The sequence below is a fragment of the Parus major genome, chromosome 5 (assembly GCF_001522545.3).
Source record: "Parus major isolate Abel chromosome 5, Parus_major1.1, whole genome shotgun sequence".
Lineage (NCBI taxonomy): Eukaryota > Metazoa > Chordata > Aves > Passeriformes > Paridae > Parus > Parus major.
Window position 1 is genome coordinate 17,744,112 of NC_031774.1, and position 24,840 is coordinate 17,768,951.

At 43.0% G+C, this 24,840-nt stretch overlaps 1 protein-coding gene and 1 long non-coding RNA gene across 4 annotated transcripts in view; one reads left to right on the forward strand and one right to left on the reverse strand.

Moving 5' to 3' along the window:
* Positions 1–726, reverse strand: part of KMT5B (lysine methyltransferase 5B) — a 28,132-nt gene extending 27,406 nt beyond the window's left edge. For 2 of the 3 annotated variants that reach the window (XM_015631003.3, XM_015631004.3), the window contains exon 1: positions 83–726. The gene's annotated coding sequence lies outside the window, so the exon portion shown is untranslated. The remainder of the gene's footprint in view (positions 1–82) is intronic. The other variant, XM_015631010.3, reaches the window with a different exon arrangement.
* A 578-nt stretch (positions 727–1,304) lies between these two features.
* LOC107206432 lies at positions 1,305–22,768 on the forward strand. The gene is made up of 3 exons (XR_001522417.3): positions 1,305–15,448; positions 18,665–18,835; positions 20,464–22,768. It is a non-coding gene; the product is annotated as an uncharacterized LOC107206432 (long non-coding RNA).
* The last annotated feature ends 2,072 nt before the right edge of the window (positions 22,769–24,840 follow it).

The window sequence follows — 24,840 nt, forward strand, 5'->3', positions numbered from 1 at the left end:
AGGGGCGCATCCCCCTCACGGCCCCGGCACCTCCCCCACCCCACAGAGCACACACAGACCCTCCCCAGAGACACAAACTCACCGCCCCGCGATGGGGGTCCCCCGCCGCCGGCGCTGCCCCCGCTGCCACGGGGGGAAAATGAATCATCAAAGGCAAGGGTGCGGGAGGGGGGGGAAGGGGGAAGGGAGGAAGCTGAAGAGGGGAAAGTGAAGACCGAGCCAGGCAGGGGCGGACTGGGGAGGAAAACTAAGGAAGGGGGGAGAAAAAAAAAAAGCGGCGATAGTGATAAAAAAATAATTCCGAGTGGGGGAGGAAAAAAAATGGCGGATTAAAATCCAAGATGGCGGCGCCGAGGGGCGAGCGGCGCAGGGGGGAGGCGGCGGGGAGAGCCGCCTGGAGATCCCTCCGCCGCGCCCCGCGAGAAAGAGTCCCCCGGGCTCCCCCGCAGAGACCCCGCGGGGTGGCGGCGCGGACCGGCCGCCGCTTCCTCCTCCTTCTCCTCCTTCCCTGCGGGGAGCCCTCGTTCCGCCGCCCCGCCGAGCCAGGCGAGCGCCGCGCTGGCCGCTGCGCCCCGAAGTTTCTTCTTGTTCCTCCCGGCGGAGCCCGCGACCTCCTCGCCCCGTCCGGGGAGACGCCGAGTGCCCCTGCGCTCCCGGCGGCGGAGGGACACCGCGGACACCCGCCGCCGCGCACTCCCGCCGCCGCGGAAGGATACACCGCTGGCAAGGAAACACAGCCCGCCCCCAGCCGTGCCGCTCCCCGCCGCCGCCTCCTGTCGCCGCCGCTTCACCGCGGGCGGCGCGGGGGCAGCCGGGGTAGCCCGTCCGGCCGCGGAGCGCGGCCGGCGGCGGCCGCGGGGCCCATGACCGCCCGGCGCGGCGGAGGGATCCCGCCGAGGGAGGGGAACGAGGCCCGGGCCGCCCCGCACGGCCGTGTGTGCGGGGAAGAAGTCCCGCTCCGGGATCCCTCCGCGCGGTGCTGCCCTTTAAACGCGGGGGACTCCCCGCCGCGGGGCGCGCACCGGCATGCAGCCGGGATGCGTCTCCTTGTGCTGCCTCGCGGTTCCCCTGCCGTGCCGGTCTCGGCGGTTCGTGCGGCGACAACTCGCCCTGCCCCGCCTGAGAGGGGAATGGGACCACAAACTGAGCTCTTCCGGCACCTGCTCCCCCCCGCGCCGCTGTCTGACAGAGCCATTTAAAAATGGCCCCCGCGGGCTGGAGGGGCTGGGACGGTACTTCCCTCCCTTCCCTTCCCTTCCCCGCCCAGGGGCAGCGCCGAAGGCAGCGGCGGCGGGGCCGGCGGCGGGCGGTGGCCGCGGCCCTCACGGAGCGGTGGCTCCGGGAGCGCCCCCCAGTGGCGGGGCGCGGCCGCGCCCCCCCGCGCCCGAACAAAGGCGGCGGCGTCAGTGTCGCGCCCTGTCGCGATAGCGGGGCGGGACGGCTGCGATAGTCCCCAGGGGCAAGAACGGGCCCTTGTGGGGAAAAAAAAGCTCGTCAGTGCGGTAGCTATTGAGCGATACTGCATTCGCCGGGCTTGGAAAGCTCGGAGGCCAACGATTTCCTTCTGGAAGTTCAGGAATTCTGAGATGTGCGTGATGTTTCACGTTGCGCGTTCTGTATTTTATTGTACAGTACGCTTGTGGTAGAACAAACTATTATCAAATAGAAGCTTTATTTTTATAAGTTTCCTAGAGCTTTTGGATTGTTTGCACTCAGTCGAAGGCAACCAGAAACCCCTTTTTCTGAGGGAGATCTTTGCCGTGTAACATCTATCCTGTCAGCAGCTACTCACCCAGAATACCAAATCCTCAGCTTTATGCATAGTAGGATGCTAAAGATTTTCAATTGAACGTAATTTTGCATGTGACTTTGTTTAATTTTGCTTTAATAACACCAGCGAGATGATATTTGGAAATTCCATGTGTCTCAACAAGCCAAATTGCTAGACAAATTGATTTTACTCGAATTTGATAACAAGGAATTGCCTCTGAAGCTGAAATTTTGCCTACCCAGTTGCCAAACCAGGTTAACATACAGGTAAATTATAAATGTCTAAAATATTTAATTCAAACCAGAATGGACTGTCAGCAGCATTGTGAGCAGTAGCACTGTGATATTACTAATATGTGTATATTGCTTTCTAGTGCACCAGGTTGCTCTGTAGGTTTATGGAAACAGCTAATCCAGTCCTCTTGGAAGGTTGGATGTTGCTAGATTGGAAGATGCTGACTTCAGTCTTTATGGCAACAAGAATTTTCCATAGCCTTGGCAATGGCTGGTGAATCCTTAGTGTGGTTGAAAACAGGACACAGAAAAGCTCCTGTTTTCATCCTTTCCCTAGACTCCGGCAGGTGATCTGCTGACAAGCCATGGCTACATCTGAAAGGACAATTTTATTAATTTTTTTCCAGAATTCATTTATCTGAGACTTATTTCTTCTGTTCTTCTGGTTACAATTGCAAAAATTAAATGAAAAAATAATCACTATTTCCACTTCAATTACAGCTGGGTTTGTTATTTCTTCCGCATTTTAGTGGTTTTACATTGTAGGCCTTTGATTCAATAGAACAAAATATTGTCTTCAAAAATAAGGAAGTTGAGTGATCAAACCATGGTCAGATCATGATAGGATGCTTCAAGAATAAGTTTACTATGTTAAATGTGCCTTTTGGTTTTGGGGTTTTTTTGTTTATTTGTTTGATTTGGTTTGGGTTGTTTTTGTTTTGGAAACCAAAAATGGCAACTGTCTCCCACTAAATGTAATTGGGGTAATTTAGTATATTTTGTATAGTACGTTCAGACTTCAATTTAGAAACTATTTAGGTTAATTTCAATATTGGCTTTACTTTTGAAGTTAATGTTGCCACTTCAGCCTGGACCCTCACCAGAACATGAAAAATCTCAGGTAATAAACCTTTGTTGTTTTCTACTTAGTTATCAAAGGATGGGAATGATGAAATCAGTTGTTAAAGATGTAAAAAATTCAGTCAGTCATAGGTTACTCAACGTGTCTATGTTGCTTTTGTGACTTCTGGAGATTTTTTTTTTCTGGTACTATTAGACAAAAAGATTTTCAGTATGCACCAAGCCATAGATAAGTTTCAGTGTGCATTGGCAAGAATCAGTAGTTTTAAATTCCCAAAGTAGTCTTCCTAAATTGTTAGCGTTATAAAAAAAATAATTGCTTTTTGCAGATTTTGTAGATGTTCCCACTTTTTACATTTTCAGCATCCATATATGCTATGACAACACAGCTCTAATATTGTAAACATTTTTGGTCATCCAGTTTTTACTAAAAATTTGTAGTTAGTAAAATATTAATGTACTGAGTGGTTTTGTACAAGCTGTATCTTGTAAGAAGCAAAAGGTGACTTGAGCTGTGTGTAGAAGCTGCTACACTGTGATTCCTGGGGTTTTGTGTGAGCCCAGACCCCTGGCCATGGCTACAGGGTCAGAATCCAGCCCTGAGCCTCCCTCTTCCAAACCACCCCTGCAACAAAACCTTTCTATTGAAATGAAGCCAAATCCAGCTTAAGCTGAAAAAGATACAGCTCTAGCCGAGCAAATGGTGTTCTGTGCCCACTCTGACTTTATTTGCAAATCTGATTTACAGGTTGTGGCAGTGGGTTATGTGGAGAGCTGCAAACATACAACTACAATTGAAAAGTCCATCACCTGCTTGACAGTTCTACTCTGCCATGCAGGCGTAGGGGTTTTATTTCTGACTTTTATTCTGCAGTGCTTTTACAGAGCCCCAGCATCAGCAGCTGTGGCACAGACATCTGGGAGTGTTCCTGTGCCAGTGGCAAAGCCGAGTTGTCGTGCATGTTCTGGCTCTTTAGCATGCCTGCTAGGCTCTAAGGCACCCTCATGCCACAGTTTTAAAGCACATCATGACTTGTGCTATGTCTTACATAAAACTTGTGTTGGAATTCTAAACTGGAAATACTGTGCCCAAATCCTTACCATCAGATCTGACAGTCTTAGGAGCCCAGCAGTATCAGTGAGTAGAGGTGAAGTATGAGGAAGCAGAGAGTCTTACATGGAAGGAGACAGAGGAAATCATCAGGTCTAATGACCCTGATCTTTCATTTATGCTGGTGGTTTATATTCTGTGCAGGGCAAGGAGTTGCTCTGTAGCTGTTACTTTCGCTACTGGGAAGAAATGATGTGCAAAGAGGTAACAGGTTTCACATTGCAAACAGCAACACTCCTCTGTTGGCATGGTCAGTCTGAGAATTTGTTTCCTTTGTGTGCTGGGTGAGTAAATACCTTCCTGTGGTACCTGTGAGAGGATCGGTCCCTTCCCTCTGTGCAGGAGCAGGATTAAGCACCAGCCACTGTGCCTTGCCTGAGGTGTTGGCAAGTGGACCCAAGCCATCAAGGTGTGACCACCTCTGGATGATGTCACAAGTTGGTTTTGACTGACAGTCACAAACCCAAAGCTGGATATCATAAGTGACTATGCTTAGGAAGAAAATAAAATATGTTTCCCGCCAAAGGCTTATTAATTTATCAAAAATGTGCGTATTCTTAGTAGCAGATGGTCAATAATAGATGATAGATGGCCTCCTCTGTGTAAATGAATGGCTGTAATTCACTTGAGGGGATCTGCTGATGTCATAAGCTGCCAGAGTGCAGCTTGAGTGATTTATTAACAGCTGCAGAAATCCTAGGCTGAATTACATCCTTGTATTCACTCAGGGTCTGCAGATTTTTATTTATAAAATGTGTAGGTTTGAATTTCTTGATGATTATAGGGATCTCTTCTATGACTCTGATACAGGGGCATAGTGAAGAAATGCTGACTATAAAGGCTCAGGTATCTGCCTATGATTAAAGGCAGATTTTCTTCACTGATGCATATCAACATCATCACTTTTCTCTGTTTTTGAAATCACCTAATCAGTATCTGTGGAGGTATACATAAGTCCTGTTTTGGTTTTTTTTTTTGCCCCCTACCATTAAATACAAATGATGTCATTATCTTCAGGTACAGGAACCTCTGTCACTCAGTGTTGTAGCCACAGCCTCTGCGCACCTTGGGCTGTGTCCAGCACAAAAAGCTGGGAGAGAGTTGAGAGCAAAATGGAGTTTAGCTGTAAGTGGTTATTATCTCTAGTAATGACTGGATTTTGCTGTTTAGAAAGAATTCAAGAGACATATAAGGCTAGAAAAGGTGCCTGGAAACCAAAAGTATTTGTGTACAGGGAGGAGACTCTCCCTGTTCAGGGAGAAAGCCTTCCTTTCTTCCATAAAATTCTTGAGTGGTGAAAATAAAAATGTTCTGAATATGTATCCTAGATTTGTCACACCCTTCTAACATATGAAAGCAACTGAAACAATATTAATTTCAATTCCTCCTTCTGCCTCCCCAAAAAATTGGAGCTGATTAGGATGATATTAAATCCTGTTTCTCAAACAAGGGATGCATTTCCAAAATGTAATTCGAGTTGTAGAGGAAGAGGAAAAGGGAGATGAGAATAAATTATGAAGAATTGCATGGCAGGAAGGAACAGTCAGAATTCATTTGCAAATAACTATGCACATTATGTTTGCTAAAGATGCAGAATTTCTTGAGAGTACTCACAGCAAATGTTTGGATGACAGTTAGAACCCAGTGAAACTTCCAGTTTTCTCTCTTTTCTCTGAGATTAGCTTTGTTTGTTGATAGTTTAGATTTCACCAGTCCTTGGAATGGTGCTGCAGGTATTGTCCTCAGCAAGGAATTCTGATTTGCTGTTGAACAAATACTGCTTTGCTCCTCCTTTTCTTCACCAGTGTCTGTCTGTCTGACCTGTCTCTTGTGTAAGAGGTATGAATAGAAGGATGGTGGTATTTGTACAGAAAACAAAGGTTAGAACTTGAAGAAAAACAGGCTCCAGGTATTGTTCACAGCCTTGAGGCAAAGCTCTTTCAATTCATGATGAGTTTACTAATTTCAGTAAGCCTGTTATTGCTCTTAGAGTGTCATGGACAAAATCCAATCACATCAGGGACCCACAATGTTAGATATTATAGAAATGCACAGAAAGGTATCAAAAAGGTATTTTAAATAAAGTTGTGGGGTTTTTTTGTTTTGCTTTGTTTTTCCTGGAACTAAATGCTCACTTCTGGATGCTTTGAAAATTGCTTATGGTTTTGTAGTAGCATATCTCTGGAAACTTGACTCTCCTAGCTCACCTTCAACTTCATAGGAACTGTACATACAGCAGGTGACCAGCTGGACCACGGCCGGCCCATGACTTGCACCTTCCAGGGTAGTTGTGAAAGTGTCTTCCATTTCCTCTTGAATTGTACCTGAATCCATCCCCTTCCTTTTCAAACTCAACTCAGGCTGGCTGGAGTTGCTTTTCCTTGTTTCTATGTGTCTTTGCTTTGCTTGCTTACTTTGGATGCAGTTTGTATGAAGGCTGCTATGCAAAAATATTTAGAGCTTGGCAGGTATTTCCCTTAAGCTGTATTGATCTCTGTGATTTCATGCTTTGGAGGGAGAAATTGTTACTGTCTTCCCAAAGCTCCGTTGTTACTCAGAAATTCATTGTATTGGTGTGAGTTTTTCATTTTCTTTTGCCATACCAACAAGGAAGGCTGCTAATTCTGTATTTCTCTTTATAACCAGCCTTTTCCTCCCTGCACAGACAGGCAAATCAAGAACGTGCAAGACGACAGAGTCCCAAGAATACAGAGTGTTTCTCCCCATTCCTGGTTATTCTGCAAGTTCTGAGACAATTTTTTTCCACAAACAGCAGCAAGATGCCTGGTGCTCTCAGTCCCCTGGGTCCTCTAAAATAGAGATGAAGCAGAGGTAGTTGTTACAGCTGATGTAATCCTGAGTGGCCACCAGAAGAAACAATGAACTGCTTACTATCTCTCATGGTAAATAGCAGTTAACCAGGTTCTCCTATGCAGACTCTTTGGGCTGACTGGACCACACCTGTTAGAAGGGAGGAAGGAATTTCATTCACCCATTACAGATTGCTGAGTCCAGAGAGATGGTATTTGCAGTTGTTAGTGAACAGTCTCCAGCCATGTGAACAGCAGTGGGAACCTCTGTGTCAAGTGATAGAGCAAAACCATGGATTTCACCTTGCAACCTTTGTTCTTGTAAAAACCTTGGGGGGGTGCTTTTCTTTTCTTGGAGGGAGTTGTTTTGGTTTTGAGGGTTTTTTTTTTGTTTGTTTGTGTGGTTTGTCTTTAAATGTACAGGATCATGGACTATTTCTGATGGATACTGATCTGATTCCATCTGAGTATGCTGGTCAAAGTGTTATTTGTCCATCTATATTTATCTACATTGCTTGTACTAATACACACCTGGAAAAAGCAGTGTCTGTTTCTAAAGTGTTCGGAGCAGAAAAAGGGCAAAAAGGATCCAGAAATGTGCTTCTTTCATGTTCTTGTTGCAGATTTTCATGCACTGACACTGTTCTGCCATTATCTAATTATGGAATCTAACAGTAATTTATTCTCATCATTGCTTTTGGATTTGTTGGAGAGAGATGTGGGTATTCATCTTTCTCCCTCTCCTACCAGAGCCTCAGGCCTTTGGCTTTTCCTGGTGGAGGATGGTTCTCAAGAGTTTTTTTTAGCTGGGTTTTGTTTCGTTGTTTTTTTTTAATTCATGGGATGCTCAGTGCTTTTATGTTCCATCAGCACTAAAGAGTTACCTCACAGAGAGCACTGGATGCACATGCAAATCATGTATCCCTTCTGACATAAACCACACAGGCACTTTGCCAAGAGTAAATCCCATGAGAAGGACAGTAAATCAAGCATGATGTTCTCTTTTTCCCTATGGATACCTCAAGCCTCAGCTATTGTTTCCAGAGAGGCTGCCTTACCCAGCAATGGTGCAGTAACATGGATAATTTGTGCACTTGTAATTTTGACTTCATATCCCAGGGCTGGCACAAGAATTTCTCTCCTTGGAAAAAAAAAAAAAAAAAAAAAGGAAAAGGGAAAATAAAAGGAAAAAATAGAGTATTTCTGTCAAGTGGCAAAAAATGAGTTGAGTGCATCTCTGCAGCATTTCCATTGAACAAAATGGAGTTTACTTGTTCACTGTTTGCTCAGAAAGGGAAATAATGTCTTCTACCATGTGATTACACATTTTGGAAGAATGTAAGAGGTTAATTTAGGGGATGGCAGGAAGGGGACTTAAAAAAATTCTGTCCTTTTTTGCTTCATTTATGTATTTTGGGTAAGAATAAAAAATCTGAGCTGAAGTAAATTTGGACCAGATCATCTATCAACACCTGCAATAGTGGAAAATGTCTTAGGATTTAATATATGTAACTGCTGAGCATATTTTTTTCTTGCATGTCTCTTACATTGGAGGCTTGCAACTTATGGAGGCAGGTTTGAGAGCAATTTGGAATGAAGCCAGAAAAAATCTCTTTTAAAGCCAGCCAATTTTTGTTAGACATTTGGATACAGTACCACCTATCAGTTATGTGGGAGAAGCCACTTTGGTTTTATTTGATGTTGAAAGACATACAGGAGTCTTGGTGTTCCTCTGGTGATTCAACTCTTGGGTGCAATGTATCTGCTTTGCTGTATCGCCCTTACAATTCTGCAGATGGGAGTGTCACACTATTTTACATGTTGTTGGCCCTGAAACTATTTGATCAGCCTCAGGAGAGGTTCATGAAGGTCCAAGGCAATTTCACTCTGTAGAGGTGGAATTGTCAATGACTTTCCCTTTGCTTTTTCAAAATCATTATCCATTTAAGGTGCCAAGCTTAGGCTGATGGAGAGAGATTGTTGCTCTGCTCTTTTGGCAATCAGAGATCACTGTAAAATGTCACAAAGTGGGCACCTATGTCTCTGTCTGCTTTTCAAAATTTTGGTCATAATGGACAGTTGCCTACTTTGTTCATGTAATATTGAATTCTGCTAACGTCTCTGTGATAAATAATTTGTTTACTCAGAGTGAAAGAAAAATTGATAATTTGTCTGTGCTTACTTTTTAGGCTTTCCCTCAGTGTGCTTGTGATAAGTATGTGTATCTCAGTGCAATGGAATTACAGATTTGATAAGATGTCTTCCCTAAGTATGATAGAAAGTCTTGCTGGACTCCAAAGAGCAGTGCAGTAAATCTGCCTCAGTTATTATCACTTTAGGAACTGTCATAATTGACCTGCTTCCTTGTGGCTGTAAAGCACATTGAAATATGTTACTGTAAAAAGCCTTTTCACTCTCCTCTTAGCTCTGTCTGGGACTAAAGCATGGAAAAAAAATAAAAAATTGGTTACTGCCATGGATGTACATGGAGGAGGCCTAATGCCTCTGTTCTAAGGTATGGAAAGACTGTGTTATTCCTGGAAGCAGAATGGAAGGCAAGAGATGGAAATTTTTTCTGTACTCATTTTTTCATACAGGCAAGTGAGAAATTACCCACACATCTGGACTGGGCTTTACCTTGGCAACAAGGGATTTTTTGGCTTGACAGGGTTTGGTTGTTTTCTGGTTTGTTTTTTTTTTTTTCTCCTTTATGGACTCCATCCTGATGACTTTGGCATTTGTGTGAAACCACAGTGGTAGATGCAAGAGGCAGGATTGCAAGCTCTGAAGTTGGTGAGTGGGCTGGTACTTTGAAATCACAGAAGGGTAGAATCAGAAAAGAAGGGATGTAATGTGTTCTAGACATTCCTGCCTATTCTTCTGACTTTGTTTTTCTGCAGACAGCACCTTCCTCTTGGTCAGTCTCAGAAGCTGTCTGTCTGCTTTTCTTCTCAGTTGTAACATTTCACTAGCAGTTTGCAGAGGGAACATAATGGAAACACAAAATCCTTTGCTGGAAATGGTGCTATTAGAGGGTGGGGAAAGGCTGGGATGACAGATTCCTCAATGCAGTTCTAGTTTTGCATGTGAAACATTTCACTAATCTCCTGTCTCCCTCTGTTATTTCATTGTCTTTCTAATCTTCTTTCTTACACCCTATCAGTAAGTTAATGAAGTCTACCCCAAAGGTTTGCTGTATGACTTAAGGGTTTTTGAAAAGTGCATTGCAGTGAAGTAAAAGATCCTCCTGAAATTCAGCCTTTCACATCTTCCTCATTTCCCTTTATTTAGAGGAAAAATGAACTTGTATCCAGCTTTCTAGATCAACTAGAAAAAAAAGTTAATTTTGATTTGCTGTAACTTTCTGACATTCCTTCTCAGCCTTCAGACAGAAGTAACCATGGTCATGGCAGTGCAGTCATAGGTCTTGCAAGACAAAGGCTGATTGGCAGTTTTGGCTTTCTTGAAATTTCTGTGGGTTTTGAAGACCTGGATCAGCTTTCTAGGAGGGTGTAGTTTCACCAGCAGCAGCAAGGAGGGCCCAGTGTGGAGATACTGCTTTAATGAAGTGTTGACAAAGATGGAGCCTGTGCTCCAAGACTGAGGGCATGTCTGGCTCACACGGTTCAGGGTGCTGAGTCTGTAGCTGAAGGCCAGTAACGTAAATGCCAAACCCATTTATTTCTTTGAAGAATTCCAAGATGCCTCTGATGGGAGGTAGAGATAACAGGGAAATCTGGCCAGTGACACACCAGGATAAAAAGAGTTTTCCTATTACTGTTAGAGTTAGTGAGAACATGGATGGAGTGATCAGAGAAGATGCTTGCACACATATCTACATAAAACAAATCGGTTTTGCTTCTCCTGCTTTGCTGTCCATTCTCATTCCCATTATCTGAATGCAAAAGAATGTCTGATGATAGGGGAATTTTTTCTTGATTCTTTAATATTGATGGGAACCCCCTTTTTGTTTTAAGGAGCTCTGGCTTTTCTAGTCAGTGTTTTTCACACAAAGGTGAACATGATGTGCCGTCATGTCAGAAAGCTGCTTCCAGCATGAGAGGTCATATCTGCCTGACCTGCCATGAGCAGAGAGAGGCTGTTCTCCCTCTCAGGGACTCAGAGCCCAGTTTATCAATACAGCCTTTTTCACATCCCAGCTACTCTGGAAAAATAGCTACTTGCTGGCAGCTAATAAATGATTAGTACCAAGAAAAGGCTGCTAGGTTCAAATGGCATGACATGGTGACATGGCAGGGGGATGGTAGGCAACAGCTGTCTACGTGGCTGCAGGATGCAGTGATTTTTCAGGGAAAGCTGAAGTCAGTGGGAAGGCCTTGGTTTCACTGAGGAACCTTGAGGGTAAGAGCAATGTCCTATTAAATGTCAAAGTAGTCTGATAGACTCTGTCTTATGAACAGAATTCCAGGCTTGAGATCAGGCATTAAGGACTGCCTTGTGTTCCTGTGCATAAAGGGCACTGTGTGTAAGGCCCAGCTGCCAAAGATGTTGCTGCATGTGCAGTGTTGTGCTGAATGCAGAGATTACTGCACCTTCACAGCAAACCCTGAAGGTTTTCCTCAGCTGCCTCAAGAAATACAGCAACTTTATTCTTTGCTTTGAAATAGCTTCTGTGCTGAAACTAAGAAGTACAGAAAAATAACCTTCCTTTTTCCAGCCCAGCTTTTCTTTTGGTAGTGAGCTCCTCTCCTCAAGAAAGCCTTAGACCTGGTATGTAAGAGCAATGTCTTTAAAGGACTCCATGATTGAAATCAGAACTTGTTCTTTGTTATAGCTCCCAAAAAGGTCTTGGTCTTCTTTTTATTATTGTTAAATAATATAAATTCACTTTAACTTTTTAATACTAACACCTAACATCTGATACAGGTATAGTTTTGGTTTCTGCTATCCTTTTTTTGTCCAGGAAGCATAGATACACAGACCAGATCAATGTTTTCAATTATGTTTTGTTTGTTTTTGTTTTTTTTTTAATATTAAAATAATCTCCAGGATTCTAGCTTGCAAGATCCTACCCTGCCTCAGCTTCTCTGTGAGGCTACAGTCTGTGTATGATCCCTGGTCTACCAGTCCTATTATATGCCATAATAACCATTAGACTGTTCTCTAGGCTTTTATCCTTTTCATCCAGTATCCATCCATTAGCTGTAGCAGGCAGAGCTTGTAGGACAGGGTTGGCCAGCCTCAGCATCCTTGCCCCAAAGAGGCCACTTCCCTGTGAAGCCCCCTCCCCCAGGCATTGTGTCAGAGCTGCTCTGACCATCTGGCCGTGCTCGGGTTGGGCAGTGGACACCCCTCGTGAGGCTGCTGCATCTTTGAACCTGAACTCTTTGTGTGGATTTGAGGCCATACCTTCTGCATTCACACAGAAATGCAGACACTTTTGCATCATCTTCCAACTGCTTTGTGTTGGGGATGGAATTTTAGGTTACACATTTGACAAGCAAGCAGCAGTAATCTAGTTACAGTCCCTGTTAAGCTTTTAAAAGCCAAATGGCCCCTCCTAACTGAGAAGTCATCAGTGTAGAAGCCAGATATTTGTTACTTAAGCTAGACATAAAAAAAAAGAAAAAAAAAATCCAAAACCTCTCTTGGCTGTTCATTTTTTCCTCATATGCTTGTTTACTCAAGGCAGAAAAATGTGTTTGGTTAAAATACTAGTAAATGGAATTTCCAGGAGGAGCTCTACTTTTGGTGTATTTTTCATCACCATTTTGTAGCTAATGCCTAAGTGCTGTACTACTGAGTTGTTCTGCTAGAACATGTCCTAGCCCATATTCCTCTCTGCTCCATAAAGGAAGGGAAACTCCACAGGTCATAGGCCAGTAACCTATTGATTCATGATATCAGACAGACTCTATAGAGCAGGCATTTTGCAAAATCCTGCTGCCTTAGTCTAGCTGTTCAGCTCTCTGTTTCTTGTTGTGGAAAGTTTTCTCATATCTCATGGGCCAGATGATCTGATTTTTATGTTAATTTTCAGTTTCTTTTGAAGTAAAAGGTTTTCTGAAGTGGAATTTTTCTGAGGAAATATGTTAATGTACTGTGTCTCTGAAACCTCTTGTGGTGAGATGGTAGGTATAGACAGGACAGACTGACAAGGCCATTTTTGTGGGGGCAAAGCACAGAGTCAAGCTTGCTTTCAAACAGAGGATTGCTGGATCCTTGTTTGCTCTCCTGCTGTTAGCTCTCTCTTATTTATAAGTCTGTGCTTTGTCCTCATATTTTGGGAGAGAATTGTGAAAAAGGTGATTCATCCCTCATGATGCCTGACTCCCACTGACTCTCTGGAGCCTGGATAGTTTGTATACCCTGTACAAACTTGGGTGACTGCATTAGTTTTGTGGCTTCCTGTGGTCAGCATTTGATCCTTCTGGGTCATCTCTGATTCCCTTGACTGTAGAAATACTGACATGCCTAGGCATTGTGGCATGTGTTCTCTAATGGCCTTGGCAAAAGACACTAGTAAGCTTGGCTTACCTGTTTTGACTCTCTCATGCTCCTCATCTCAAAGTGAATTGAGAATTGTCAGTTTTTCTGTCAGCTTCTCCTCAGTGCTAGAGCCATTTCAAGATAATAGTGCGACCACTCAGGCCATGCCATCTGCAAGATGTTGAATTTCTTGCTTGGGTTTGTTTAGTCAGCTATGCATTATCCTACTTGCAGGACACAGATGAGGTCACCACTGAGCTGTCAGGAATGAATTTAGGTTAGGGATTTGGAGAAAACAGCAGTCTATGCTTGTGCCACCTGAAGGATTTCACACCAACTCTGTGTTTTTCACACTGCTTGTGCCTCAGGATTAGCATGAGCTTCAAGAGTCAATGGGCAGAGTGTTTTCTTCAGGAAACAGCTATTTGTGCTGTGGAATTTTTGCTGGCTTCTGGATTGCCAGATGAAATGTGATGCATGATGTCCTAAATGGGTTGACTCCTGGTTACATGGAGAAGAGGAACTGATACTGCTGGCTACAAGACTGTCTGAAGTATCTGGGCTAATAAATCACAAGACAGGTGCCAGAAAAGGATCTAGGGCTTTCCTTGGAAATTAATTTCTGATGAAATGTTTTTCCCCTATCAGGCTGGTACTCTAATGGATTGACTTTCATATTTTGTGTCTATACTTGTTTTCCTGAGTCCTTAAAAGTGCAAATGCCTGTGTGTATGCATTTGTCCAAAGTTTCCTAATGCTCTGAACAGTGGGGACTTGGACATACTGCCTTCTGTGGAAAGCTGGTTCTTGTAATAAGTTCAAAAATTGTATTCTGTAACTACTTAACATTCTCCAATATTTAATAGGAGGATCCTGTTACCCTCCACAGGCTGTGAGCTTAGAAAACTGAGAACTAAATAGAGACCAGGAATTGTCCCAGTACTGACCTTCTGACTACCCATTTCTTGCTCACTGCCCCAAATTACTTCTTTTCTATAGCAGAACAATGTGATGATCTTACTTTCTCTCTATGTTTCTGTAAGGGCAAAAATTTTACCAGGATATTTTAAATTAGCTCTTAATAAAGCCTTTCTGATTTATTGCAGACTCTTCTGGAAAGTTAAGCCTCACATAAAATCCTGTAGCAGTGATTTGGAAATTTAATTATGTTTTTGCTTCACAGGTTATGAAAAAAAAATTCATTGTGAGGGAGGAGAAGAAAGCTGAACTTTTGAATCAGTCTCTTGCACTGAGGAAGGCTAGCTAGAGCTAGGTTCATGAATAAAACTTGTTTTTATGGAACAACGTTTCTAAGCAAAGGAAAAGACAAACCGTAACTGAAATCTAGCATTCAAGGAAACTCTTGAGGCCAACATCAGCAAAACATTTGGTTTATTACCACAGCCTGGGAACAGTTATACTGATGTAAAATAACTGAGCCAAAGGAATATTACCATTTATTACCTCTGTTATGACTGCTAAGTGTTGGTGCACATGATTGTCCATTCTGGGTGGTGATGAGGATGCACAGGCAGGACATTACCACCATCTCTAGCCAAACCCATGAAAATCCCTCACCACAGAGTATTCACATGGAGGAGTTGCTGATGCTGCTTTCAGAAGGAAGAATGAGTGTCAGGGCCTTGATGTGTCCCTTTAAGAGCAGATCTTTGCCCTTTTCACCCCTTCTATGCCATTCAGCTAGTGCCTTTTAAATGCTTTATTCTAGCTTTATATATTTACCTACGGCCACACATCAAAATCAATACCTTCTCTTTAGAATTCATTTGATGCATTACAGTACTGGAGAGAATTTCCAGTGGGAACACTAGGAAATTGGAGATTACTTATCAAGTAAATATATGAGGTCTGGTGCCAGAAGGCTGTTCTGGTATCGTAAGTACAATTTAATAATTTTTTGTTTTTGTGTATGTCAAAATCATAACTGAATGCTTCTTGCTTGTGATTCTAAAGAAATTTGACTGAGATGCTTTTTTCTTTCTTTTCTCTCAGCAGCAGCTTCTAGAGTCTTTCCATTCTGGTTGTGGAAAAACCTGGTGTAATGAAGCTGCACAAGACCAAATGCATCCCCTGTCTTGGTCCCCTGGGTCATCAGAGCTCTTCTTTGCTTTGTTCCTCCTGATGCTTAATCCAACCTGCTGTGCGAAGGAGGCTGCTCTAATTGTGTTTGCTCCCTACACAAATTTTTGTGGTAAACAAAGGTTTTGCCATACTTTTCATTATGCTAGAAATCTTAGCAAAACAATTCCTCAACTAATGACTTTTTTTCCCCCCAACAATTTGGGTCTAGCTGTTAATTTAATAAATAACGGTGTTGCTCTTTTCTTTTAGCACCCTCTAATAAAACAAGAGTAAATTACTGACTGACCTACTTACTGGGATTGTTTAAATAATCCTCAATATGGCAGTATAATTTGATGCCTTAAAATACAGGGCATACCAGTTGCAATTTAAAATAAGAAATATTAGATATTAACACAAGTGGGTATAACAACATAATAGCTTGAGGAATATTATGTTTCATATCTATGGTTCCCCTCCCTTTTTTTATTCCTTTCAGCAACAGCATTTTCTCCTCTCTTGTACATGAATGAATTCCTGAATTTCTGAATGAATATTTCACCAATCTCTGAAAGGTCTGGAGCTAAACTACGATATGTGTTTTCTTTGATAGGTAGGATGTTTTAAAGGGAGAAAAAACCCGTGTGCTTGCATTACACCATTTTTTGCTTTGTGCATTCCTTGTGGATCTCTGAGCATTTATGATGGCCCATTTAAAGAAGAAGAAAAGTCTTTCAATAATAGGGGGGAATCACTAAGACACTACATTTTCTTTCTTAAAAAGGTGATGGAAATGTTTCAAAGTCAGCAGCCAGGCAATTATCTTCCTGATTTAGCAAAATATTGTACTTAATTATACCTAAAAAGCCTTTTGTGTTACAGATTCATGCTTTAGAACTGAATCTCAATTTTTTAGATCCAGAATGTTGTAAGTATATAACCATATTTGTCTGTTTGGGACCATTTCACAGAATCATAGAATGGGTCAGGTTGGAAGAGACCACAGTGATCTGATCAAACCTTCCCGCTTAAGCAGGGCCAGCCATCCCAGAGCACATGGCACAGGATTGTATCCAGATAGATTCTGGATATATCCAGTGAGGGACAGTACACACCCTCTCTGGACAATCCAGCATGTGATCACCCACACAGGAAAGAAGTTCTTCTGTGTGTTCAGATGATATTTCCTGTGCATCAGTTTCTGCCCACTGCCTCTTTTCCTATTGCTTGGCTCCCTCCTCTTAGCACCCTCACTTCAGATACTTATTAACATTGATGAGGTCTCCTCTGAGTCTTCTCTTCCTGAGGCTGAAGGCCCAGTTCCCTCAGCACTTCCTTGTGAGATACTTCAGTCCCTTAATACTCTTTGATGCCCTCCACTGGACTTGTTCCAGGAGCTCCATGTCTCTCTTGTCCTGAGGAGCACAGACCTGGACACAGGACTCCAGATGTGCTTCACCAGGGTTGAGTAGAGGGGCAGGATCACCTTCCTTTGACCTGCTGGCAATGCTCTTCATAATGCTCCCCAAGATCCCATTTGCTGCCTTGGCCACAAGGACACTTGTGGTCAGGGACAGCTTGTTGTCCACCAGGATCCCTGAGTCCTTCTTCACAGAGCTGCTTCCCAGCAGGTTCCCCCCAGCCTGTCCTGGTGCATTTCTTTCAGTGATAATTAAGATATGAGGAAAAGGTACTGTCTCCTCAGAATTCTCTGCTGAATTTTCTTCTTAGTTGCTGCCTTCTTCCTATTATGTTGATTTTAATCCCCATATTATAAAATTTTAACCTACTACTGCTTGCCTACAGAAGTAATTATCAACTAACTCCAAGTTTCATGTATGACAGAGTTTCAGTTCAAATCTTGACGGGATGGATCTCCCTTTGATTCTTGCCGCACAGGTGTGGCAAGCTCCCAGTGGTCTCTGAGAGACCTTCAAGGCATTTGTATTCATTGTGATTCACCCTATTTTATAATAGCATTTGGGCTGAAGATCCTGAGCATGGCTGCATTTCAGAATTGCTGGATAGATGTCCTGGTCATCACTTTGAATAAGTTATTATATTGCAATCCCATGAGTAATGGGATTTCTAATTTCCACTTTGTTGCTTAAGCAACTTCTTAGGATTTGGGCCTTTGTGTAGATGTCACTGAAGACTTCCAATAAGAGTGTGGTTACTGGCAAACTAAAAAATGTTGCAACTTCAGCTGTGCAGAAGCCTCTGCTCATACATACAGCCTTGGGTTAATCAAGGACCATTTATTACATGATTAGGAATCCTCTCTCTATAGGTTTATTTGATTTCTGTCCTAACAAGGACAAGTGCCAGACATTAGCAAAAATTAATGTCTGATCCAACATACTTCATTCTGCTTGAAGAAATGTTTTATTGAATGAGAAAGATCTCTATGGGAAACTGAGAAAACAGAGCAACTCAGAGTGGTTAGAAAAATGTGTCAAACCTATCTTAGCAACTTTCAATAAAGAACTGGGAACATCTGGATTAAAATTAAATGCTTGGTCACTTCATTGTGTGTGGAACAAGACTAAAAATTATCTAGTGACAGTACTCAGCTACTGGTTCTAACCAGGCATTGCATTTACATTCAAACGGGACAATGAGGCAAAAAAAAGGACTCAAGCAAGAGGAACTTGGCCATGCTACAGTGGTGTGATAACTATCTGGTAGTAGTTGAAATACTTGAAGAGAGAAGTTGTGGAGCCAGGCTTGTTTACCAGATGTCTTACAGAGGAACTAGAATACAGCTTCTCTTGCCTAATTTTCAGACCTATGTACTACTGTCATGTTGTCTAGGAGACTGATGAATTACCTCACAAAGAAAGTGATGAAAGCATTGTTATGGCACATGTAAGACTGGACTGATAAAGCAGTAGACCATATTGCAGAAGCAATTGGATATTGACCCTATATGGGGAAGGACTTGGTAGATGCAGCAATCTTTATTTTAATAATGGAGACTAGGATAGAAGCAGAAAGGAGAAATTAATAAAATCCATGTGATGCCACTCTGCTGCATTTCTCCATCTGCTTGGCATCACAAGTGTGTAGTCAGCATTATTGGCAGAGGCTTATTCTAACACCTAATTCTTGTTCAGTGAGAGGCACTACAACATTTGCTAAATAAAAGTGCCGAAACTGTGCAAAAATTGGAGGGAAGAATGAAGTGCAGTAGATTCTTTGCTTTAAAAAACACTTCTTGCCTGCTCTTTCCAATCAATTTATTCTGCTATATGATCACAGAGGGATCATTGTTAGTTGCTCTTATAGTAAGTACTGCAAAGTATGTTAAATTTTTGACATTCTCTCTCCCTGTGTTTGCCTTCAGGAAAACTCCATGGAGATATTCAAACTAACTGCAGAGTAGCAGGTGTAAATTAGCTTCTATGAATCTCTCTGCTGCATATGCTTCAGGGATTTCAGGATCTGGGCTGACTCTTTTTATACTCCATGCTATGATGACATTGGAAGCCCACCAGTTTTCAATCTCCACATTGCTGTAAGTGAGGTTTTCCCTATGGCATGACCAGTTTGAGCTGGGTTGTGCTCACCTGTTTGGTGTTCCATGGAGAATGTCTGGTATTTGTTTTAGCACCATGAGGTGCTGGAAAGAGACTGCAGAATCCTTCATTGCATCAGCCTTTCTTATGCAGCCGGGTGTCTCTAAATTTAATAGACACATCAAATGAGAAGTTCTTCTTCAATTTGGGAAGAAGGGCTGAAAGAAAAAAGGAGTAGAGGATTTTCTCAGCAGTACCAGGAGCAGAATTTATCCCAACACTTGCATGGCCTACTAAGATACGTTCCTTCTTCATTTCCATTCCAGAGGTCATCAGGTGGAAGATCACGTCTCTCAGAGGGAAAACCTGCTCTGAGACACTCCTTCCAAAGGGTTCAAAAGGGTGTGGTTGTATGTGCAAGTCCCAGCAAGTGCCAGTTGCACTTCTTTACCTGGCTGGAAACCCTCTTGAAGACTTCAGTAGTAAGGCAATGCTCTGCCTGAGAGGGAGCAGTCAGAGAATGCAGTATTCATAGTATTTAAAAGTTTTTCAGGGCTGTGGACAAGATAAATTAATGCTTTGGGAACCAGAGAAGAAATGCAAGGGAAAAAGAAACACAAATTAAATAGTCAAGAGACTATGGTTTTATGTTTAGTCTGGAAACTTGTCAGGATGTCCTGTGGGTTCATTATGACTCCAGTGCTCCCATTATATCACGCTACAGTCTAATCAAATAGTGTATATAATTCTCAGGACACTTTAAGGGACCTAAACCTGTACTTCTTCTGTTGTTTTTATTTTGGGCAGGCTTTGTGAATAAATTGTGAGAAGAGATGTTTCCTTCTGAGCCCCTTGTTTTGTACTAGCAAGAGAAGGCAGCTTCCTTTATTGCTCAACAAAGAACAGCTCTGCAATGAAATGTGTGTCTTGACAAATGAAAAATAGGCCCTAGCAAGGAATTGCTCCAATCAGATGGGGGTAGGGAAGACATTCCCATTGCCACATGGACCTAGGGACATCATGGCAGCTGGAGTCAATGGCTACATAGGCAAGATGTTTGTAAGGTCAACATCTCCAGGATGAACATAGGAAGAAAGCTTGGACTGTGCAAATCATTTTGTCCAACAGATGAAGCTCTAAAATGTTACTGGAGCATCTGAAAAAGGAAGATAGTTTCTAAAATCAGGAGAGATAAAAGTGTTTTTCCAACCCACAGCAAAGCAAAAGATTTTTCTGACCCGCATTTGTCTTCCTGAAGTAGCCAGTATGAAACCTTGTGCACATGGCTTCTAAAAGCCTTGGAATCTCAGTGCCTGGTAGTTTGTGGAGATGAAACAGCGTTAATTGGGTAGCCTTTAAGAATCTGGCATGGTGTCAGAGATGATCTTCAGTGTGTTCTGAGGGAAATTTGTGTTTGCTGAGATCTAATCTCTTTTGCTCAGTAGTCCAGTGATGTAATTTAAGAGATGAGAGGAAATGAGGAGTATTTGGTCTTTGTGCTGATTGTGTTGGGGTAGAGTTAATTCTCTTCACAATAGGTAGTGTGGGTCTGTGTTTTGGATTTGTTCTGGAAACAGCTCTGAAAATTCAGGGATCCTTCAGTTATCATTGAACTCTTCTTACACAGAGTCAAGGCCTTTCCTGCTTCTCACACCACTCCACCAGCGAGGAGGCTGGGGGTGCACAAGGATTTGGGAAGGCACACAGCCAGGACAGCTGACCCCAACTGACCAAAGGGATATTCCAGACCATACAGCATTGTGCTCAACACATGAAGCTGGGGGAAGAAGAAGGAAGGGCTGGATGACATTTGCCTTCCCAAGTCACTGTTATACAAGATGGAGCCCTCCTTTCCTGGGGACGGCTGGACACCTGCCCATGGGAGGTGAAGTAATTACTTGTATTGTTTTGCTTGTATGCACATGGCTTTTGCTTTCCCTATTAAACTGTCTTTATCTCAACCCACTTTTACCCTTCTGATTCTCTCCCCCATCCCATTGTGGGGGATTGAGTGAGTGGCTCTATCTGTCTGAGTTGCCAGCTGGTGTTGAACCATGACAGTCTTAGATCCAAAAAGATATTTAATCTAAGAATTGGGAGGACAAGCCACAGGATCCAAAAAAATTATGTATGAGTTTTATATAGTCCAGTTTTCAGAAGAATATAATTTTACATCTTGACAGTTTGAGATTTTTAATCTCCGCCAAAAATCCTTGCTTCAGTATTGTATCTATTTGTACTTTTTGAATGGTCCCTGTTGATATTTCACATTGGTAGAAAACTGGTCTTATAGAAAGTAGAAGCATCTGGATATGAAACACTATTAAATATACAGTACCACAGAAGATGGGTGCGCTCCACTTATTTTTAGTGCTGCTCCATTTCATTTGAGACCATGTACTTAGCTGAGTCTGGAAATCTGTTTTCTGGGGACTGCACAAGCACAAGACTTCTGTTCTGAATGGCTGCTAGATTGCAATCTTTCTGTCTAAACAAAAAGTTGGAGATAAACAGGGAGGGAAAGGACCAGTTTCGGAGATGTGCAGGGCTGATCCGTACTATGGTGATTTGCCAACTTGGCCATGCTGCTTCCTCAAACTGTTCAGGGAGCAGGGCAATTACCAACCTCTGCTAGAGTACATGCACTGCAGCTGGATGCAGAAGTGCAACAAGTCAGGCAGCAGGCAGGACACAGGGAGAAAACATCGGTGCTTAATTTGAACTGACAGCATTTGATGCTACACATCAGGAGCTGTAAAGGGACAGGAGGCATTTCTCTTTAGCCGGACTGCTGATGTCAACTTGGATAGCAGATGTTCCAGCTAGATTACAGAGGCAGGATAGAAAAGGTCTCAGTTTCTCACAGGATCTACCTGCTAATTCTACTGTTTTCCTCTAGCCTCCTCAGCTTTCTTTTAGGTTATGCTGAGACCTCTGTCATTTCCATACAGAAAAAGTGAAAATATGTGGTCCTAGTTGGGCATCACATTTCCTACTGAGGGGCAGGATTGGCAAGAAATGGTGATTAAATATTTGCACTTTCTCACTTTCCATTTATTTCAGGAATCAGCCCACACCTGCACACATGAATATATTGAAAGCTGAAGCTGAATGTGCAGTAGTTAAGCTTCATGCCATCCTTTAGCTGTGCTTTGTGCAGTCAGATTATACTCAATGGTATGATACAGAAGCATTCTGTGGGGAATGCAGCAGTGGCAATCCCATCAAATCATTGGCAGGAATGTGTAGTCTGCAGCCCTGCATAAATCCTGGGTCCCCAGGAATCTAAATCTGACCTGTACAGCATAAGGAATTGCTACACTTGAGATAAACTGAAGCAATTGGAGAAGGCTCAAGTGTTGACCTTCCTCTGCTTTAGACCCCTGCTGCCCCAACTCAACGAATTTTATCCTGAGCCTGCCAATTGATACATATTCCTACTGCTTACTGAAAGAGACAATGCCCTGGCTATTAAATCTCTGATGATACTTGCTGATGGTTTGATGTTGTTGGTGCAGCTGTTAAGCAAAATGTGTAATTTTTACTTTCTATTTACTTTGTTCTCTAGGAAGTTGTTTTAGCATGTTTGAATTGCTTTTGTATCATGCGTTGAATAATCTCTGTACACTACTATTACTCCACCACAGCCTGGAGAAAAACCTGGGTTTGGAGTGCCAAGTAGAAGGCACTATATGTGCATATTATCTGCTTCTCTGCAGAGCTTTGTTCTTGCAAACTTGCTCTTACAAAACACAGCACGGAGAATGACAGGAGAAAGTGAGACTGGGAATTCAGAGCTGTGGAAGTTACCAGTTAGCTGAGGGTTTGTTCTTGTTCTTGGTGTCTTGGAAGGCTGTTGGTTTGGTTTTTTGTTTTAATCCGTGAAGACTGTAGTAAACGAGTTAAGAGGCAGTTCCTTTGTTTCCGCTCTGTTTGTGTCAGTATGCAGCTATTGGTATGAAATGCTGCCATTCCCCGAGTATCCCGGCTAAACAAAAACCTTTGGAACAAAGTGCTTGGAAAGGGCAAACAAGAAGCGTGAGCTTGGGGTGGGGATGCGTGTGTGAACACTGGTGTTTGATTTACACTGATATTCCTTCGTCCACCTAGAAAAGAGTTAAACGGCAGAATCACCTGATCTGCTTTTCACCTCCCGAGGTTGTTCCTTAGAATGAGAAATACTTTCCTGTCCGCTTTTGAAAGAAACAACTTCAAAACCTTTGTGGCTGGGATGGCATCATGCTCTGCACAGCTCGGGTTCAGCTGGACCGAGATGCAGCCACCATCAGCAAGACAAAGGCAGAGATAATGAAAACGGGAACTAACCCAAAGAATTAAGGGGACCGAGCAGTATCTGATGAGAGCTGAAAGGAAAACCCGGCTGGTGTTTGCGAGCGATGTATTGCCATCTCCTCTGCAAGTGACCGGTTTCATCGCGGGATGCCAGGAGGTGAGGACGGGACCAGCAGGTCCCTCCGCAGAGGGTCCTGTGTCAGTCACAGCATAGCGTGCTTCTGGCCAATTACAGGAGGGGAAGCGACATAAATGGAGTTTTCTCTTCCCCCTCCGGCTGAATGTTGCAGAGAGATTGGAAGTGGAGGGAAGGAGTTAATCTCTGTGCAGTCAGACGGTGCCTCCTCCCCGCTATTTTTCTCCTCAACTCCTCTGTTGTTGCTGCACTGTAGTGCTCGGGCTGAGCTGCCGATGGAGCAGCTCCCTGATTGCACTGCCCAGGCACGAACACCACCTGCTCCAAAACTCAGGCCATTACTTTTTAAATTACAAAAAGCCAAAAAACCCCACAAACCCCCCAAAACCGACAAAACAACAACAAAAAACCACCAAAAAATCCCTCAAAAACAAAACCACTCATAAAAGGGCTTATTTAGTGCATGCTAGCAGTTTGCTTTCCTCTTCCCTTAGGATTCAGCTTTTTCAGTCTCTGTGGCAAAGCCTCAGCCACTGCTCTCCTGAAAGCACTCCCAGACACACTAATTCTGCTGCTTCTGTGCATTCCTAAGCAACAGCCGCCACCGCTGTCAGCTCTGCCATGAGGATCATCCTGCCTTCCCACTATTTCTTCTTTTATAAGCTCTGTTGCTTTCAGAGATCTGTGTGATTGTTCCCATGGGGCTACTGCAGAAAGGCACAGTTACATACTTAAATCAGAAAGGATCACTATTATTGCCAAGCTCCACCCTTTCCATCTAACAGAGGGCACTTGCTGGAAGTCTTGAGTGGGATCTTGTAACTTTTGGCTGAAGAACAGAATTGTCTGGATATCTGTCTCCACCAAGAGAGGATAGCAGAGCAGATTCTGGATCAGATCAGCAGTTTGTTTTCCCTGGAATCATATTTCTTAGGTGCTAAAGTAATTAACACTTCAAAGGCAAATGATATTTTACTTGCAAAATTGTAGATAGGGTGTTGATCATAATACTTTTGGATTTTGACGTGAGCTATTTTCTGAAAAGAAACAGGAATGGTACTGCATAAAGTAAGATCTCAGTATAGAAATTTGGAAGTTGCTGAAGTCCATCATGCCAGTGTACACATTATTATCTATCCTTACTTTGTGCAGACTTACTCACAACATCTGACCTGAGCAGATGACCCCTCACTCCCTTGAAAGGTGCAGGTAGGAAGGTTTTGTCCATTTTCACATCTAGGACATGCTGCACCTGGAATTCCCTATTTTGCAGTATGACCCTGGCTGCACATAGCAGACTGCATTGTGCTTTTCATGTAACAAAGTCACCTCCTCACTACTTGGCCCTGTGTTGGTGACAAGGTCTGAGTTTTTGTTTTAAAATTTAAACTGGAAAAGCATAATTCTTTCAAAAATCTCCGAACATCAGCAATTCTAAACTCTACTTGGGATTTTTTATGACTATCTAGATTGCAATGTAGTCTTTTGGAGTTTATTTCAGAGGTGTGTGCAAGTTCAAAATCTTCCCAAGTACAAGCATGTGCGGTCTCACTTGGCACGAGGGATATCTGCTGG